Genomic DNA, 19,720 nt, shown 5'->3' with positions numbered 1-19,720 from the left:
CTGCCCTCACTTTGGGAGGCAGTGGGGTTTCACTTTGACCTACTATAAAATGCATTAAGCCTACTTGAGCCTTAAACTTCTCCAAGATTAATGATTTGTTTCTGGGAGACATTTTTTTTTCAAGCTGTTAATCACTCTGCCAAAAAGAAAACTCTGGAATTTAAAACTGCTCCTGATGACAGTGTTACTTTGGACCTTATATTAATGACCAAACTCTCCTGGGCCAAAGGTACCTGGATGTTTTCTGCAGTCAGGGATGGGGGGTAGTGCCCCAGAAGGTACTACTTTTGGCAGCACCTATGAATTCTCCCAGCGAAGCCTTCTGGGGATGCTGTCTGATGTTACCAGGAAGCACCACCAGTGAAAAACACCGCTTTCCAACTGTTGGTGTAAATTGTTCATTACTCCCACTCTCTCCTCCCTGAAATATACCACAGACACATGATTGTGAGCCATGCTTATTAGGAAGCAGAAAAGAAAATCTTCATGAGTCAATGAATATTAGTACATAAATGATAAATTTCATTATTTCTAGTGCTTTGCATACACTTGGTTGAAGATGACGAGGCACGAGGGGTCTGTTTTGTTTAGAAGCAGGGAGAGGGCTATTCAGTGCTACCACTAGAAGAAGCTATACAAATGGAAATTTAAAGCAACCTGAAGGTCAGGGTTAAGAAAAGGAAATCCTGACTGATGCTTCCCTGACTTACTTTATTTTTACTTTCTGACACCCATGGCACTGGGTCCTGTTTGGAGACCAGTCTCCAAACAGCTAAAATATGACGTGGGTCAGATTCAGGAGCCTGGGGACACAGCCCATATAGTTCAGGGACTAGGACACAAGGTCAAAGCCAGTTACTATGACAGGTTGTAAAACTTGTGGATGACCTGTGCTTATGGGCTCAGGTGGTAAGGCCAGACCCTAGCCAGCGGATGGGGAGAAGCAGTCCCCAAATACATTTTAACCATAGCCGTCTTCCTGGGGAAATTCAGTCAAAATGCATGTCTTGGAAAGAGGAGAAATGGAATAGTGTTGAACAACCCCTCTAATTCATGGGTTAAATAAACCCAGGCCATAGAAAGATGGGAAGAATCAACACCTGGTACCAGAGACAAGGCAACAAAGGAAAATAGTGTTGTCACATTGACTGCATACAATATTAAAAACACATTAAAAAAACCTGGTTAAACAGAAGAACAAAATACATATGGGGGAAAAATATTTACAGTATATTTCAATGAGTTAATATTTTTAATATAAGAGGAATTTGTTAAAAGCAGTTGTTTAAAACAACCAAAGCCTTGTCATATAAAACAGCAAAGAATTTACATAGATAATTCATAATAGAGGAAATGCCAGTAATTAATGCTAGAAAAGATTTGATCTTGGTAATCTGAAAGCTTAAGGAAAAATGTTTGCTCTAAGTAATTAAAGATCTAAGTAAGGAGGTACATACTTAAAAAAAACAATAAAATGCCATTTCTCAACTGTCAAATTAGCAAAGAATGTAAAAAAATTCAAGACTTGGTATGGCTGAGGTGAAAGGTCAGTCACCTAATCCTTTTGGAGCTCAGCCTGATGGATTGAAAGCCTTTCAGACATCCCTGTCTTTGACCCAGTGATTACACTCGGGATCCACTGTAAGAAAATAATCCTCAAAACAAAGAAACATAAAAACCAAACACGTTTTACACGAAGTTTCAGAAAAGGGAGAGCAACCTCAATATTATTTATTAATAGTATGGGGACTGCTAAATAAATGATTGTGTATGCAATTAGTTTAATGTTACTCATCTAATTTAAACTGATTTTTATTAAGACTAATTCAACAGAAAAGTGTCGGTTCTTAAAAAGAAACAGGATATCAAATGGTATATACACTGATATTAAGATATTAAAAGATTTTAAAAACCTATGCACAGAGAGAAGGCTGGAAGACTACCAACAAAGGCATTAACAGATACATGGTGGTGCTTTAACACAAACTTCTGATGGTCTTTATTTTACCATTTTCTTACTGTTATGTATTTTCTGATAATGATGAAAGTAAAACTTAATCTTTAAGCTCTTGAGTGACAGCTGTGCAATGTAGTGTCAAAATCTCCTGTCGTCATGCAGAGTATTGGTCTGAGAATTTCTTACTTAAAAGCAGTTAGCATGTGGGTTTCTCTACCCAGTGGCTGGAAATTTGTCATTTTGCATGATGGTCATAGAAAAGTACTTTGTACAATTGTCGCTTTTCCCTTTTGAGGCAGCCCTCATTATATAACAATGCTTGGGAGGACAAGGGTGAGTGAAGAGGAGGTCCCTTGGAGGGGGTCACCCCAGGCTGCACGTCTCCCAGGAGGACATGTGTCCATCAGTGCGTGGTAGGAGGGAAGGAGGAGGGAGGGAAGATAGGAAGAAGTGAGCTCCCTGATGGCTGGCAGCCGTGTTCTGGATCAGTCTCCCACTCACAACAGATAATCTGAGGGTGGGGGCCCAAAGATACAGTAAGGGAATGAAGGCCAGTTTTCCTGACTTTTTTCTATGTGGAGTGACCTTGCTACCCACAAGAAAGCAGAACGCTCCCCTTATTGTGAAGCATGTCGGCAATTTTTTTGTGACACCCTTATTTTGCAAAATAGAAAATATGGAGAGGGGGATTTTTCTACAAGAGTTATTTTTTGCTTCATTGATGCCTTTATTTCAGAGCGTCTAAACCCAGAATGTGGCTAAAGAGAACAGAGATTTCTTATGGATGGGCTCACTCAACAGTTGCTTGAGTAGCCTTCTGGCATTGCTCTTACCATAGATGAGGTTCTGTTCTGATTGCCCAGAACAGTCTGGTGAGGGTGGCTCTGCCCCAAAGGCAGCAGCCCCAGGGTGACTTGGAGCTGGATGGTGGTCAGCCAGCTCTGAGAACAAAAAGCACTGGGCAGTCTTGGAGAGGGTACCCCTTCAGTGACTCTTCTGCTTCCTGTTCTTCGCATTTGTGGAGAATAAAAAGCTACTGGTAGCTAGAATAGTGAGAAATGCAATCAGAGTAAACAAGTTCCCTGCGTGTTCGTGTGGGCTCAGTGTAGGATGGTTTTGCATATATGAGGATCTGGACCACCTGTCTCTCCAAGCATCCCAGAACTCTGAGTCTTGTGGGTGCTTTGAGGTTCACACCCAGGCTGTTCTCCAGTATGTGGCACTGAGCAGGGTGCTTTGCATGCGGTTGGGGGTCAGTAAAAGGGTGAGTGGATGACAGAGTGCTGGCTTTGGTTTTTTGCATATTTGTTTTCCTGGAAGCCTCTGTAAGGGAAGTGTTTACACATTTCTGGTGCTAAAGGGACTGCTTTTATTTTGTTGTTTTCAATGGGTCATTTCCAGGTAGTCATTTCTTTCTCCTCACACAAAACTAAACTGAATAAGGATACATGTTGCTACTGAAAAAGCTGGGCCTTCCCCCCCCCCCCATTAATAACAGTTAAGAAATTGTCAGAACAAAGGAACCCTGCTTTTCTGAAGAGATTTTGAGTTTAGACTTTAATTTGACTTCAAAATCTGGCAGGGGAAGTGCAGACACCTTGTTTGCAAACATGAGGCTGGTTGTGGGGCTCTGGTTTGATCACCCAGAAAAAGAGGGGAAGTAGGGGCAAACGAAGGGTGATGACATTCAGGAGTATTAATAGCTGAACAGTAGATTTTAGGGGGAGAGGATGCTGTGCCCAGGGCTCCAGCTTGCACAGAAGTGCCTGTGGAGGGAACCAGCAGCTCTGTTCTGACGGTTACGAATCTGTGGTGGAGAATTTCCTTCCTGCCTGTCGTCACCAGAGGTCCATAACTAAGCGATGGCCTCTCACACCGTCTTCCAGAATTTCTGATGGTTTTCCTTTGAGGCTTAGAAAAGTGTGTGCTGAAGGGTGTGAGGAGGTTTTCGGTCACCTGGAACCTGGCCGTGATTACTTACTTCGGAAATGTTCTCTGGTTAGCAGTGCTGTTCGCAAGCGGGATGCCAGGTTGTTCTCCGAAGGCTTGCTGGCTAATAAGGTGGATAAATCACTTGGTCCCTCAGGGGCTGCCAGCCTCTGGCCCAGATTCCTGTTCTTAATTTGCTTATTCAAGTCAGGGCTGTTGTATTACATGGTGGAAGGGCTGCACCTGTGGATTTTCCACTGACGTGGTCACTTCCTGGGGAAGAGCACTGGGTTTGCCGCTTCACACCTGCATGCCTCAGTTTCATTGCAAGCAAAATCAGGGTTGCACTCGCTGGCCTTGTTCTGTTTTATCCGTGGAGAGCTCCCTGGGGTAGACTACATCCAGTACTTTAGCTTATTGATAAATAGGTCCTTCACTGCCGTGGTTTCAAACCTTCCATATCTCCAGTCTCCCCTGCTGCTGGCATGATGGATTATCCTACAAACCCAGGAGGCCCACAGATGGGAGCGCTTTTGCCTTTCGTCTCTCCACCTCCAAACTTGTTCATCTTTTCTCCTGCTGTCCTTCACTTCCCCAAAACCCTAGAGGCTTTTTTCTCACATTGCAAGACCACAGCGCTTTCTGGACTCCTAAGGGCACCTGCTGAATTGGGGACGCCATCTCACCTCTAGCATCAGAAGAATTACTAAAATACATATTTAAAATAAGGGACCTTAGAGATAAAATCTAGGAATGAGAGGCCTCATTGACTACCAGATTGATAAAATTAGTTAATATGCAATGATGAAAAGAATGGGACAAGCTTGCACTTTCTCAAGTTGGAAAGCAAACTCTGAAAAGCAGTTTGTCTAAATCTAGAAAAGGCACAGATTATCTTTGATCTGGAAATTCCAGCCTGTGAATCTAACCACAAAGCAAACAAAACAGTGACAACAGTGTTTCATTTATACATTCGTGAAGAACTTTGTCACAATGACAAAGCCATTATAAAGAATGGAAGGATATTGGAACATTTAAAGTAGAAAAAAGATACAAAATTTTTTATGTGGTGTGATCCTCCCCCCCTTTTTTCAGTGCCATGTGTATGTATGGGGAAAAAAGACTGGAAGGAGTATCTTTTTTTGATAAATTTATTTCTTTATCTAAAATTTTTTTTCTATGAAAAGGATTCCCCTATCTAGTTAATTAACACATCCATCACTTCACATATTTATCATTTCTTTTCTGAGAATGTTTAGCTTCTGTTCCCTTAGCAAATTGCAGTTATACAATACGGTGCAATCAACTGTAGTCGCCATATTATTATGTATTAAATCTGGAGACTTTATTCACCATATAGCTGAAAGGTTGTATCCTTTAACTGACCTCTGCCTGTTTCCTCCACTTCCCCAGCCCTGGCAACCACTTTTCTGCTCTGTTTCTATGAATTTGACTTTTAAGATTCCACATATAAATGATATGCTGTATTTGTCTTTCTCTGTCAGGCTTTTTTTTTAACATAGTTTTTAAAGATTTTACTTTATTTTTATTTTATATAAAATATAAATTTTTATTTTTATATTTAAAATTTATATTTTAATATAAATATAAATTTAAAATTTTGTATTTAAAATTAAAAAATTATATAAAATTTTTATATAAAATAAAATTTATATATATATATATAAATTTATTGTCAAATTGGTTTCCATACAACACCCAGTGCTCATCCCAACAGGTGCCCTCCTCAATGCCCATCACCCACTTTCCCCTCTCCCCCACCCCCCATCAACCCTCAGTTTGTCCTCAGTATTTAAGAGTCTCCTATGGTTTGCCTCCTTCCCTCTCTGTAGCTTTCCCCTCCCCCTTTCTCTCCCCCTTGGTCTTCTGTTAAGTTTCTCAGGATCCACATAAGAGTAAAAACATATGGTATCTGTCCTTCTCTGACTGACTTATTTCACTTAGCATAATACTCTCCAGTTCCATCCATACTGCTACAAATGGCCACATTTCATTCTTTCTCATTGCCAAGTAGTATTCCATTGTATATATAAACCACATCTTCTTTATCCATTCATCAGTTGATGGACATTTAGGCTCTTTCCATAAGTACTCTCTACACCCAACATGGGGCTTGAACTTACAACCCTGAGATCAAGCGTTGCATGCTACCAGTTGAGCCAGCCAGGTGCATCCCCTCTGTCTGGCTTATTTCACTTGTCAAAGTGTCCACAAGATTCATCTGTGTTGTGAAAAACAACAGAATTTCCTTCTTTCTCATGGTTGAATAGTATTGCATTGTATGTACATCATTATCATCTTTATCCACTTATCTGTTTATAGACATTTAGGTTGATTCCATATCTTGGCTATTGTGAATAATGCTGCAGTAAATATGGAGTGCAGATATCTCTTTGACATAGTTATTTCATTTCCTTTGAATATATACCCAGAAATGGAATTCCTGGATTGTAGGTAGTTCTATTTTTATTTTTTAAAGGAATCTGCATACTGTTTTCCACAGTGGCTGCACCGTTTTGATTCCCACCAACAGTATGAGAGAGTTCCCCTTTCTCCATATCCTTGCTAGAACTTGTCTCTTTTCTTTTTGATACTTCTAACAGGCGTGAGGTGGTATCTCATTATGGCTTAGATTTGCATTTTCCTGATGATGAGTGATGTTGAGGGCTTTTCGTTGGACCTGTTGGCCATTTGTATTTCTTCTTTGAAAAAATATCTAGTCACATCCTCTGACCATTTTTTAATTGTGTGTGTGTATGCACACACACACACACACACACACACACAGACACACATATAGTTGTTATTGAGTTGCATGAGTTCCTTATATATTTTAGATATTAACTCCTTATCAGATACATGATTTGCAAATATTTTCTCCCATTAACTTGCCTCTTCATTTTGTTGATGATTTCCTCTGCTATGCAGAAGGATTGTCTTTTTTTTTCCTTTTTATCTTTTGAAAATTCTTACAATGAGTTTGCATAACAATTTTTTAAATCAGAAACTCAGATTTAAAAAATGTTTTTCCTCCCTCTCCTTCCTCACCTCACAGGTATACCTCAGAGCTCAGGTTTTTACCCATCTTGTTTCATCACATCTGTGGCCCGTGTGACCACACTCTCTGTCTGTAGTATTTATCAGTACTCTGCCCCATCCTCTGATACTTACCTTAGGCTTTGGTATCTTCCAGCTTTCTTTTATCTGTATGTGTGTGTATCTCTAGTCTTGTCAGGTGTTTTTATATTCTGCTTGGGTCTGAACACCAGTGTTCATTAGTCTCTTTCCTTTTAACATCAATTCTCTTTCCTTCCATTCCCCCTGGTCATAATCTGTTCTAGGCAGAATCAGTTCCTGTTTCCTCTGTGTTGCTCTCCTGTCTTGTATATCCCTTTCTCCCAGACTTCTCAACCTCAGCAGAACATTGAATTTACCTGAGAGAGCTTCAGAAATCCCAGGCCTGAGTTCCATCCCAGTGATTTTGGTGTCTTTGGTTTGGTGGAAGCTGGATTTGAGGGGTCTTTAAGTTCCCCAGTGAGTCTCCTGGAAGCAAGGCTGGGAACTCCTCTTCTATCTGGTGTCTTGCTGTACTTTGGGGAATCACGTGCATGGTGCGTATAAGTTTCTGGGGTCCTGACTCTTGGATATCAGCAACACCACTAGACCTACAGATCCCCAGTACCAGGCACTGGGAAAACAGCAGTGAGTGAAAATAACTCCAAGTGAGGAAGTCTGTTTTTGCACCGGCCACCCTGTCTTGGTGCTGGTCTAGCTGAGAATTTGATCAACCCAAATCAACCTCCTGTCTTGACTTCACCCGCTGGGGTTGTGCCTCCCTTATAATGAAGAAGAAACTGGTATAATCCACATCAGTGGCCGGCTTGGGCATGCAGTCAGGACATGTTTCTCAAGCCCTTATTCCCTGCTCTGTTGCTCAGTCATTGAGACCAAACCTGGGGGCTCATCTTCTTCCATCATTGTTGCCCTCAGACAGGGATGCAGTGTACTTATTGTGGCTCTGACTCTGCGGCTCATAGAGGTCAGTAGTGGCTTTGTCTCTGCTTCACATTGTCTGGTCTCAGAGAGGGAACAGGCATCAGAAAATTTTACAGGACAGCATTAGGAAATCAGGAATTACAGCGAAAGGGAATCCTGTCCCTGTGTGAGGCTGGGTCAGACTTTTATGACATGGTTCTGATTCTCAGTATATGGTCCTGCTATAGAAACTGGGTTCAGAGAGTCATGATTTATTACAAGGAAAATGTGGACTGTTTGTATACCTGTGTGATGATGGCCTAGTTACCCAGTCAGAGCCAAGCTATAACCATGAGAGAAGAGGTAAGACATTGTATTTCAGGAAGAGTATTTGGAAGAAGGTTATCACCTCCTACAGGTGTCTAGTGAGGGCTGATGGAAGCTTCTTGGGGATGCATGGGCACCAGTGGTAGTTAGGGACTGCCAGCCCAGAGGCCCAAGGCCACCCTCAAAAGCTGGCAGGGTGTGGGTAGAGCCAGAATCATGTGCCCATCATTGCTCCTCATGGCTCTTGTGGTACACTTGGAACCTCTGAGCTCTCTTGTGCTCTGTCCCTTTCCATTCACCCACTTACCAGCAAGTACAAAGGGTCTGCTGGATGCTGTTGTTACTCCATGCATCACAAAGAAAATGTCCCTATTCTCACAAGGTTTATATTCCAGTGGGGGAGGTCGACAAACATGAAACATAAATAAAAAAAATAGCCCAGATGTGGTGAAGCTTTTTATTTTGGTTTAGCCCAGTAGTTTAATTTTTCCTTTTTTCTAGGAAAATATGTCTACAGCTGATGTCAGAGAGATTACTGCCTGCACGGTCTTCTAGGATTTTTATGGCTTTGGGTCTCACATTGAGGTCTTTTATCCATTTTGAGTTTATTTTTGTGTGTGGTGTAAGAAAGTGGTGTAGTTTCATTTTTTTGCATGTAGCTGTCCTATTTTACCAGCATCATCTGTTGAAGAGACTATCTTTTCACCCAATTGTATAGTCTTTCCTCCTTTGTCATAGATTAATTGACCACAAAAGTATGGGTTTATTTCTGGGCTCTCTATTCTGTTTCATTCAGCTCAGGGTGTATTTTTGTGCCAGTACCATACTGTTTTGAATACTATAGCTTTGTAGTGTATCTTGAAATCTGGGACTCTGATACTTTCAGCTTTGTTCTTCTTTCTCAAGATTGCATTGGCTGTTCAGGATCTTACAAATTTTAGGATTCTTCATGGTGAAGGAAATCATCAACAAAACAAAAAGGCAACCTACTGAATGGGATAAGATATTTTCAAATGATATATCTGTTAAAGGATTAATATCCAAAATATATAAAGAACTTACAAAACTGAACACCAACACCCCCCCCCCAAAATAATCCAATTAAAAAAAATTGACAGAGGACCTGAATCGACATTTTTCTAAAGAAGACATACAGATGGTTAACAGACACATGAAAAGATGCTCAACATCACTAATCATCAGGGAAATGCAAATTAAAACCTCAGTGAGATATCACTTTACACCTATCAGAATGGTTAAAATAAAAAAAACACACAAGAAATAATAACTGTTGTTAAGGATTTGTAGAAAAAGAAGCCCTTGTGGTAGGAATGAAAATTGGTGAAGCCACTGTGGAAAATAGCATGAAGTTTTCCTAAAAAATTGGAATAGAATTAGAAGTAATTCTATCCAAAGAAGGTGCAAACACTAGTTTGAAAGGATATATACACTCCCATGTATATTGCAACATTATTTACAATAGCCAAGATATGGAAGCAACTCAAGTATCCATATATGGATGAATGGATAAAGAAGATGTGATATGTAAGTACACACACACACACACACACACACACACACACACACACACACACATAGGGATACTATTTAGTCATGAAAAATAAGGAAATCTTGCTATTTGCAACAACATGGATGGATCTAGAGGGTATAATGCTAAGTGAAATAAGTCAGTCAAAGGCAAATACCATATGATTTCACTCACATGTGAAATTTAAGAAACAAAGGAATAAACCAAAAAAGACACAAACCAAAAACAGACTCTTAACTATAGAGAACAAACTGATGGTTACCAGAGGAGAGGTGGGGGGAATGGGTTAAATAGGTGAAGGGGATTAAGGGTACACTTATCTTGGTGAGTACTGAGTGATACACAGAATTGTGGAATCACTATATTGTATGCCTTAAACTAATATAACATTGCTAATTATATTTGAATTGTAGGGGGGAAAAAAAAGAAAAAACTAGATGTGGGACAGACGACATGCAGATAGTTAATACTATAGGAAAGGAGAATGGAGAATGACAAAATGATGACTTTCATGTTTGGTGCTGGGGAACATCCTTGAAAGGATTCAGTCTCAGCCAATGTCTGAAAATCTGAGTGATGACAAGGAGCCAGCTAGGCAAAGATCAAAGACTGTGGAGTGGGGACACCTGGTGCCAGGATGCTAAGGTAGGGATGACCTTGGCATTTTCAGAAACCACACAGCAGTCTGAATGGTTGTACAGTCCAGGGAAGGAGTTTGGATCATGTTCTCAGTGCACTGGGAAGTCATGGAAAGGCTTTAATCACAACAATGTGCGATCTGGTTTGCTTTAGAAAGATCTTGCTGGCTGCTGCTAAGGGAAAAGATTGAGGAAGCCAAGTTGGGAGGCAGATGACCAGGTATAGGTGATTACAGTATCACAGGCAAGAAATGATAATGATTTAGACTAGGTTGTGGTAGTAGAGATGAAAATAAAAGAACAGACATAGGGTTTGTTTGGAAGAATGATCAACAGGTCTTGATGCATTGGATATTTGGCATGAGGGAGAGGTGAATCAAGGATAATTCCTAGAGTTTTGGCTTCAGCAACTGGATGAGTATTAATATTATTTACCAAAGCTGCAAAGACTGCTAAATATCCAAAGGGAGTATAAAGATTTCTAATTGGAACCTGTGAAATTGAAGGTACCTGTTAAGCATCAAAGGAGAGATGTCAAGTAGTCAGTGGCTTATACAAGCTAAAGACAGATTGTTGGAGTCAATCAGTGGCATTTAGAAAGAGTGATAACGTGTTCCTGTTTTCCTAGGACACTCCTGATCTACACCTATTGTTCCATCATCATTGTTAAAGGACCCCTTTTCTCACTCTCAGCCTCACACCTCTTTGTGCTATAACTTATCATCTTTCACAGAGACAGTATTTAAAGCCACGGGCTAGAGAGTCATTAGAGAGAATGGTACAAATACAGGTAGAGTCTGTTACACTTCAACATGTTGATGTGGGAGGGCATTCAGGAAACAGCCACTGGATCAAGAGAAAAGCCAGGAGGAGGTAGACTTACCCCAGTCAGGAGAGGAATGTGGCTGGGAAGGGAAGAGTGGTCACATGTGAAAGAATGAGATGAAGACACAAAGAGTGGTCACTGCATGTTGCAGTTTCATAAGGATGGTCCCAGTGGAAAGGAGAAGGTGGAAGCCCACAGGAACTGAATTGAGGAGCTAGAATGTGTGATGAGCTTGCTACATCCTTCCTGTTGCCCCACTTTTCAGACAAAAATCATAATTGTAAGGAGCTAATTTAAATGCCATCTCTTCCATTAAACAGACCTCAGATTCCAACAGTGAACTGGTTAGAATTAATTGCCCTTCTGTTTTCCCATAGCACCTTGTTTGTAACTTTTCATGTGACTTTTTGTTGTTGTTGTTCATTGTGTTTTAGCCATGTGTGCCAGGCTCCTTATTAGCTATAGATCACCTGGGAGCAATGACTGTTTATTTTCCATCTTCATCTTGCCTATGAAACTTAGCCTTGTCACAGTTCAATGAACCTATGAGACATTTGAGAAATGTTGAATGGATGAGTGAATGGGTCTGTGAATAAATGAGTGAGTGAATGAGTGAATGGATGAGTGAGTAAATCATGAGTGATTGAATACATAAGTGACCAAGTGAGTGAGTGGATGGATGAGTGTGTGAATGGGTGAGTGAGTGACTGGGTGATTGAGTGAGTGAGCGATGGATGAGTGAGCAAGTGAGTAAAGGATTGGAACTGCAGTCAAATTGGTACCAAGTACCTACACAGCATAACAGCCATGGGTGGTTGGTATTTCTGTTTGTCCCTTGTCCACCTCATTTGTTCATATGCAAAAGCTTCCATTTCCAGCAATGATCATTAAACACTGCAATGGATAATTGTAGAGTGGTTATTTTCTATTCTGTTGGTCCTAGGCTGCCTTTAATTCTAATGGAAACAATAGTTTCCTTTAACTGAAAATTTGGTGAATCCTTTTTAGCTATTTTTCTGTTTTCCTTGTACTGTTTGAAGGATATACTATTTATGGACTGCAAAACGATAGATTCTAATCTGAGCTAGAGATAAAATGTAAAGGGGGGCATAAAACATTTAGGAAGCACACATGAATCACAACAGAGGATTACGCAAAAGCTTTATCAGGAAAATGTGCACATTTTGCATTTAGGAACAGCCCAGCAAAGTGGCATACAGCTGATTTGTCATAATATATAAACCTCTGGTAGTACTAAGAAAATAAATACTATATTAAGTCTTTAGGCAAAGCCATTGATACTAGTTTCTATCTATGAATGCAATTCTGTGTTCCTGATGTGTTGGAAATACCCCAAAACAAATGCCAAATGTGAGATTGCAGATTAAATTTATAGGGCCCTAAGCTGTAACTATATTTTTAAGATGGGAGCTGTTCTACCTACTAATTCCTCTGGGAATAAACTGGCAGAATGAGGGAAACCCCAAAATGCCAGGTATAAGAGAAGATCTTATCAGAATTTCTGTTAGGCAGATTCAGGGAGGAAATCTGGGAATGGTATTATCTGTAGCCCTAGAAATCACAGCCTCAAGAACCTGAAGTCAAAGACGTGCAAAAAGCCCTGATGTCCGGGCCCTTGAATCAGCCTGTGGCCCTGGACAAGTCCCTCCCTGTTACTGGCATCCTGGGGGAGAGGGGTTGATGCTGGTGCTGAGAACAGCCCTCTTTGCCGAAGCCAGGTGAGGTCTCACACACCTTTCACACTGTGGCCTGTCACCAGTGGGGTCTCATTCCATATGGTGTGACAGTTGAAGCAGTTGGACTTGGGCTTGCCCTTGGTGCCTGGTGTCACTAAGGAGGTGAGAAGAATTCTTGCTCTTCTTGATGTTATACGGCATCCCCTGGAAATGTTCAGTCATGTTGTTCTGGGCAGCCTTCTTCTGAGGGACCCACTGCCAGGGGACTCCTCTGCCCAGCTGTCAGCAGAGCAGAAGGAGGGTCTCTGGTGCCTCTTGCAGGAAGCTCCCATTGCCCAGGCACGCCTGTGTACTTCATGGTGTACTTTGTACTTCGTGGTCTCCATGCTCCTGTAGCACCACAGACCCTGTCTCTCTGAGGGTCAGCTGGTTGCTACTTTGAGGCTTTTAGATTTAAAGATGGGAGCAGAGCCATGGTCAGAGTGAGGCCCATGCCTGTAGTTACTTTTTTCTGTCCTCAACAGATGGCCAGCATTGGCCTCCACCATCACTTGACTCCCCTTTGGGTGCTCAGATGTAATTTTTGTTTCCTTGTGGTTATTTAACTCTGGATGTGCAGACCCTGAGAGTCTGACTAGGTAACTTGTACACAGTCCTTCCTATGTGAATCGGTCATTTTCCTTTCCAAGTGTCAACTGGAAATTAAAAGTAAATTAATTTTTATTTTCTTTGGACAAGCCACACTTCTAACCTGACTTGTTATTATAGGGAATTGGGCTTTGAAGAAGACAAATTAAAGAGTATCTATAAATTATCTTCATGTTTTTTCTTTTTTCATGTTTGCTTTTTATCCCTTGAACTGAGACCAGAATCATTAAGATTTTCTTAAGAAGTTGGCTGCAATAAATATCCTAATAATTACAACTCAGGAAATTCATCATAAATCATTGTTTTTGCTGTATTTCCTTGGCCTTCAGATTTTCCAGCTGAAATTGCCTCAAGGGACCCTTAACATCTTTTATGGAGTTTGTAAACTCCCTGAAGAGTCTTGGACTTGGAATCTAGAACACCTAACATAATACTGGGCATTACTTACTGGGCTCAGGAAATCTTTTGAAGGAACAAAAAATATCTTCCTATAATGTAAGTTGCTGATTCACAAAGTGGCTTCTTCACCAAAAGTGTGTTGAAGCAGTTTTGAAATCAGGACACCTAGGTTCAAATCCATTTTCTACCTCTGGCTGGGATAACACCGAGCCAGCTACTTTACTTCTTTGAGCTTCTGTTTCCTCATCTGTAAAGTGAGATGGTGCCTACTTTGCAGGGTGGTTGTGAGGGGGAGTAGACCAAAGAATAACATGGCTAGTTGGGTGGCTGGTATGTATAGATGTCCCACATCCATGGTGCCCTCCTCTTTTCCTTCCCCATCAGCCTGCAAGGGTCTCACCTGACATTGTACAGCATAACGTGACAGGTGGCATTACTTTGACTTGTCTTAAAGCTGGATGCTTTCACATAGATGACCAGAGAGGCAGTGAGGATGTGAGAGTGGAGGTGATATATAAACCTGGAATTGCCTCTGGGGTGTTCTGGGGTGAGCTGTGAACATTCACCAGGGGCTCTGGTCTTCAACTTTGCATTGTGATGATGAGCAGTGCTGGGAGGCCTGTTCCATGTGATGAATGTGTGTGACAAGTGCTTGAGGGAGAGGACATTGGTGTCAGGTGGATGTCCCAATCCTCCCTGACTTCTGGCTCCAGGGGAACACTGCCACAAGACTGTGAGTGAGGAAGGGTGCTCAGTGGGAGAGGAGGACCTGCATTACAGGGAGTTGGTTAACTTCTTTCTAGTTAGACTTCCCACTGTTTAAGATAATGTGACACATTACCTGGAATCACAACTGCATTCAACAGTAGTACTGCTTTAATTTTTCATTTTCTCATATTTAGTGATGGGGGTCTCAAATATGAGTGTATGGATATTTTCCAGAGACATAGACTTAAGTTTGGGTTTGCAGGGGCTGAGTGAGCAGTGAGACAGAGATCAGAATGAGGTCACACCCACAAACCGGTGCACCCAGGTTTAAGTGGAGGTTGTTCCTTTCAATTCCAGTAGCCAATGGTGTGCTAAGGATGGCTTTGGAGAGCTTCAGAAGCTCTCTCCCACAGAAGCTCCACAGCCCCCTCCCCGTACCCTCCATTAGTCTCCAAATAAGTGTACTTGCTAGGTAACACCAGTGACCTTGCAGGGCAGACTGAGCTCCCAGATGACCTCTGTAGCTTACCACCCACCATGTCACCGCCCTGTCCCTTCCCACAGGGACACTTCTGGGGGTGTCAGTGTTAGGAATGGTTCTGTGCAGAACCAACCTCTTCCCAATTAGACAGGTGCAGGATAGTCATGCTTCAGGGTTGCCTGTCCTGGTCCAGGTGTGCCCGGCAACCTCTTCCCTTTGTAAACTTGTGCACGAGTGTGCTGGCTCATCCATTCTGACAGACTGGCTGTTTAGACAGTGCTTCCTCCAAGCTGCCCTTCTTGGTGTGCTCTTATTTTTCATATTAGCAAACTGAGCTTTTCATTATTCCTTGTAGGTATTGAAAATGTTTTTAATTGTGAAATATAGCATGGAACAAAAGAACATCTAAACATTACGCTAAGTGAAAAGAAACCAGTTGCAGAAGACTATATTATATTATCCTGTTTGTATGAAGTATCTAGCTTAGGGACAGAAAGTAAACTACTGGTTTCTTAGGGCTTGGGATGAGGGTTGGGAAGTTACAGGGTATAGGGATTCTTTTTGAGATGATGAAAAATGTTCTAGAATTGCCTGTGGTGATGGTGATGCATATCTGTGACCGTATCAGAAACTACCAAATCACCTGATGGATGGTTTATGTCTATATGTCATATATCATATGTGTCAAAAATGAAGGCAAAATAAAGATATTTTATGATAAATGAAAAAACATGTGCACAACTTCTCAGATGATACTAAAATGAACACTCATGTACTCAGCAACCAGAACCAAGTGGAGTATCCTACAACCCAGAGGTCTCATTTCGCCCCTTCTGCCCCAGAGGTAACCACTGTCCTAAATGGTGTTAATGACAATGTGTGTTTGCATCCATCCCTCAACTAGGTATAGTTTAATTTTACATATTGGTTAATTTTGTACATATGGATTCATACGTTACCTATTTTGTGACTTCTTTTAAGCACTGTGGTTTAGATATATGTTGCCATAGATTTTTCCTATTCACTGCTACATACAATTCCATTGTATGGAGAATACAATTCATGCACCCATTCTACCATTGATGGCATTTGAGTTGTTGGGTGCCATTATGGCCAGTACTGACATAAACATATTTACCTCCTAATGCACACATGCAAGGATTTCTGTAGAAATATCCCTAGTAGCAGAATTGCTAGGCTATAGAGTCCATGCATTTTTATCAATGATAGATAATACCAAATAATTTTTTGTCAAGAAAATTGTGCCAATCTATGTTCCCAGAAGCCAGAGGTGACAGTTACTGGTGTTCCATGTTTTCAACAACACTTGGTATTCTCAGGTTATTAATTTTTGCCAGTCTAGTGGGTATGAAACGGTATTTCAGTGTGTGCATTTTCCTGATGATCAGTGAGAGTGAACATCTTTTGTATATGTCTTCCCATATTAGTTAGCGCTTACTGCATAACAAACACCCCCAGAATGTAGAAGCTTAAAATAACATCCATTTCATTTAGCCGACAATCCCGTGTGTTGGTTGAGATTACCAGCATAGCGGGAATGTCTGGGGACTCTCCATGTGGTTTCTTATCCTGCAGAAGGCTGAGTTGGGCTTTTCATGTGGTGAATGATAGGTTCTAATAAACTGCAAGAGAGGGCAGATGCCATTGTGCACTTTTTAAACATCTGATTGCATTATAGTGTTGCTGTCTCATTGGCCAAAGCAAGCCACCAAGGCTAAGTTCAGTTTGGAAGAGAATTTTCCAAGGGCCTGGATCCAGGGAGACATGAATCCTGTTGGAGGACATTATTACACAACCCACCATAGTACCTACTTCCTGTATTTCTTTAGGATGTTGGTCTTTTATATTGCTGGTAGGAGTTCTTTATATAGTCTGGATACTAATTCTTTGATAGTTATCTGTGCTAATTTTGGATCAATAGAAATTCCTTTAATAAACAAGATCAACAAAATAATAATAATGGCATGTTTTCTGGGCTAAATTTGGAAAACATTACAGTGTAAGGTAAATACAGAAAGGTTATTTATCTCAAAGGAGGAACTAGAATCAAACTCCTAAAACTTAGTAATTTAACTTCTGTATCTGTTATAACTTAGTAATCAACTATTTTAAAAAGTTGCCTACATGGAGATTTAGGATTTTTAGGAATATTAAAGACCCGGGGGAAATTAGTATTGGTTAGGTAGGACAAAAACTCAAATCAGTTACTTGTAATAAACTTAAATAAGTGCAACTCTTTTTGAAATTCTCTTTTTAGATTCTCTATATTAACCTTGTATATTTAGTAATATACATATTGTACTCTACATAACTTGGTTTTCTTCCTAAAATTATCTTTTAAGACAATTTGATATTTTACTCAGAAAAGTACAAAGTTTTTAATATTTTGAAAAAATACATTGATGCGTAAAAGGATGGATATTAAGATTTTAGACTTTGAGGGGCTCCTGGGTGGCTCAGTCGGTCAAGTGTCTGACTCTTGATTTTGCCTTAGGTCATGATCACATGATCTCATGGCTTGAGCCCCATTTCGGGGCTATCAGTGGAGAGCCTGCTCGGGATTCTCTTTCTCTTTCTCTGCCCCTCCCTTGCTCGCTTGATCTCTCTCTCAAAAATAAATAAACTTAAAAAATATTCTAGACTTTGAGTTCTCTTCCCCATGTTTTGCTTATTTAAAGCAAAAATACTCCCCAAACGCAAGATACCCCAAACACAAGATAAATATTTCACCATTATAACAAAAAAGGCTGTTTGGGCTTAATCTAGAACTTTTACAGGGTCCAACAGAACCAGAGTTTATTTTTTCAGAGGAGTAGATAAGTGCAAACTCTCCAAATTTATTGAATTTGATGTTTACGAATGAAATGATTTCCTCATCCCCACAAGTGCTTTGTCTTCTTGAAAGGCTTCAGTTTTATCTTTTTTAGAGATGCCTCACTGTCCCAGTTTGCCTGGACCTGAGGAGTTTCCTGGGACACGGGTGCTAAACCCTGGGAACATACCAGGCAAGTTGGAGGCTAGTTGGTCACCCTCTTCTTCACAAATTTCAGAAAGTAAAATTCATTGATTTGGATTCATGCCCACATCTCTAGCCTTTAAATGTGCTTAACTTGCTTAATTTCCTTCTTTGATTATTTTTTTTGCCCCCTAACACAAATCATTCCTGCTGGAGGTGGAAATATTCAGAAAGCAGGGCCCCGGGACTGGCTGTGTGGAGTTGGCCTCTGGAGGGTGTGTGTTGCTCCAAAACGGGCTGGTGAGGGCTTTCCTTGTTGCCCAATGCTGACAGTTCCTAATGCTGCTCATTTTGTCACATAGGCAGCATAGTCGCATTGCCTACGTTCATGGTTTTCATGTTACAGCCACGATTTTAAAGCAGCATATTCTGATTTTTCTCACCTAATTTAGTAGTCTCTTGGTTTAGATTGCACTTGGGGCTGTGCTTAGAGTTTTGATAAAACTTAGTTGTATATGTGTCATTTTGGAAAGGACTGTTTGGAAAATAGGACATAGAACAGGTGGTTATAAAACCACCAGGTCAAATGGAGATCATTATTTCTCTTTTATTTAGAGGCAAATGTTGCTATGTAGGTTGACATATAAAGATATATAATACATAATTTAAGGAAATATTCAGGGAGTAGAGACTAGGGAATACATATATGAGCATTTTTTCTTATGATGCATTTTCTTCATTCTAAAACTATTATATTGTTTAATTTCTGTCTTAACAGTTCCTAGATCTGCCCTATGATGTTGTGCAGCTTGTGCACTGCACAACTTGGAGTTGGGGGGGGGGCAACTGTTCACATTCCAGTTATCCTAGATTTGTCTTGAGAAAGGGATGCCTTGCATAAGAATGCTCCTGGGCAAATGGAAGCCAGCATGACTGCCTCCCTGACCCTCCCAACAAAGGTACTTTACAGAACACACGAAGGAAATAAAATTTTTCTTCTGCTTACATTTTATAGCCTTCCCTACCCTCACTGTAGTACCTCATATCTCTGACCTGAGACAGTTGATCTGTTTTTTAGTTTTAACACATAGCAGCATAATGGTATAGAGCACAGAGCCAGGGGCCAGTGCTGCGGTGTTCTACCTGCACAATCCAGGGGAAGTTACTTGCCCTCTCTGTGCCTTACTTTCCTCATCTGTACAGTGTGGGTGGTTCCTTCCTCAGTAGGCCAGTGGGTGGTTTAAATGAATGAATAGGGTAAAGCACTCACAACTGTGCATGACATGTTGTATGTAAATGCCACAGCCTTGTTCAGCTTTGCCTCTGACATTGGTCTAATGCACACCTGTGTTTAGCAAGACCGAATCTTTTTTTTTTTAGGCCAATACATTTTTATTTAAGGAATTTTATGTGTGATTCCTTCTATAGCCAATCACCATAGTTCCTCAAAGTCAGAATGATAATCTTCAATACGGCCCTTTTAAAAGGAACTTTTTTTGTTCAATCCATAGTTCACTGTCAGTCCAGAGCTCTTCAGTTTGGCTTCTTTGATCTCCACTTGAATATGGACATACTTCAAAAATTCCCC

General features: G+C 40.8%; 1 protein-coding gene across 2 annotated transcripts in view; it reads left to right on the top strand.

The window, feature by feature from the left end:
* The window catches only part of SH3RF3 (SH3 domain containing ring finger 3), a 374,857-nt gene that overhangs the window by 95,572 nt on the left and 259,565 nt on the right, over positions 1-19,720 (top strand). The window lies entirely within an intron of this gene.

The sequence above is a fragment of the Prionailurus viverrinus genome, chromosome A3 (genome assembly GCF_022837055.1).
Source record: "Prionailurus viverrinus isolate Anna chromosome A3, UM_Priviv_1.0, whole genome shotgun sequence".
Lineage (NCBI taxonomy): Eukaryota > Metazoa > Chordata > Mammalia > Carnivora > Felidae > Prionailurus > Prionailurus viverrinus.
The sequence above is the reverse complement of the archived record's forward strand: the minus strand, read 5'-3'. Positions and strand labels throughout refer to the sequence as shown.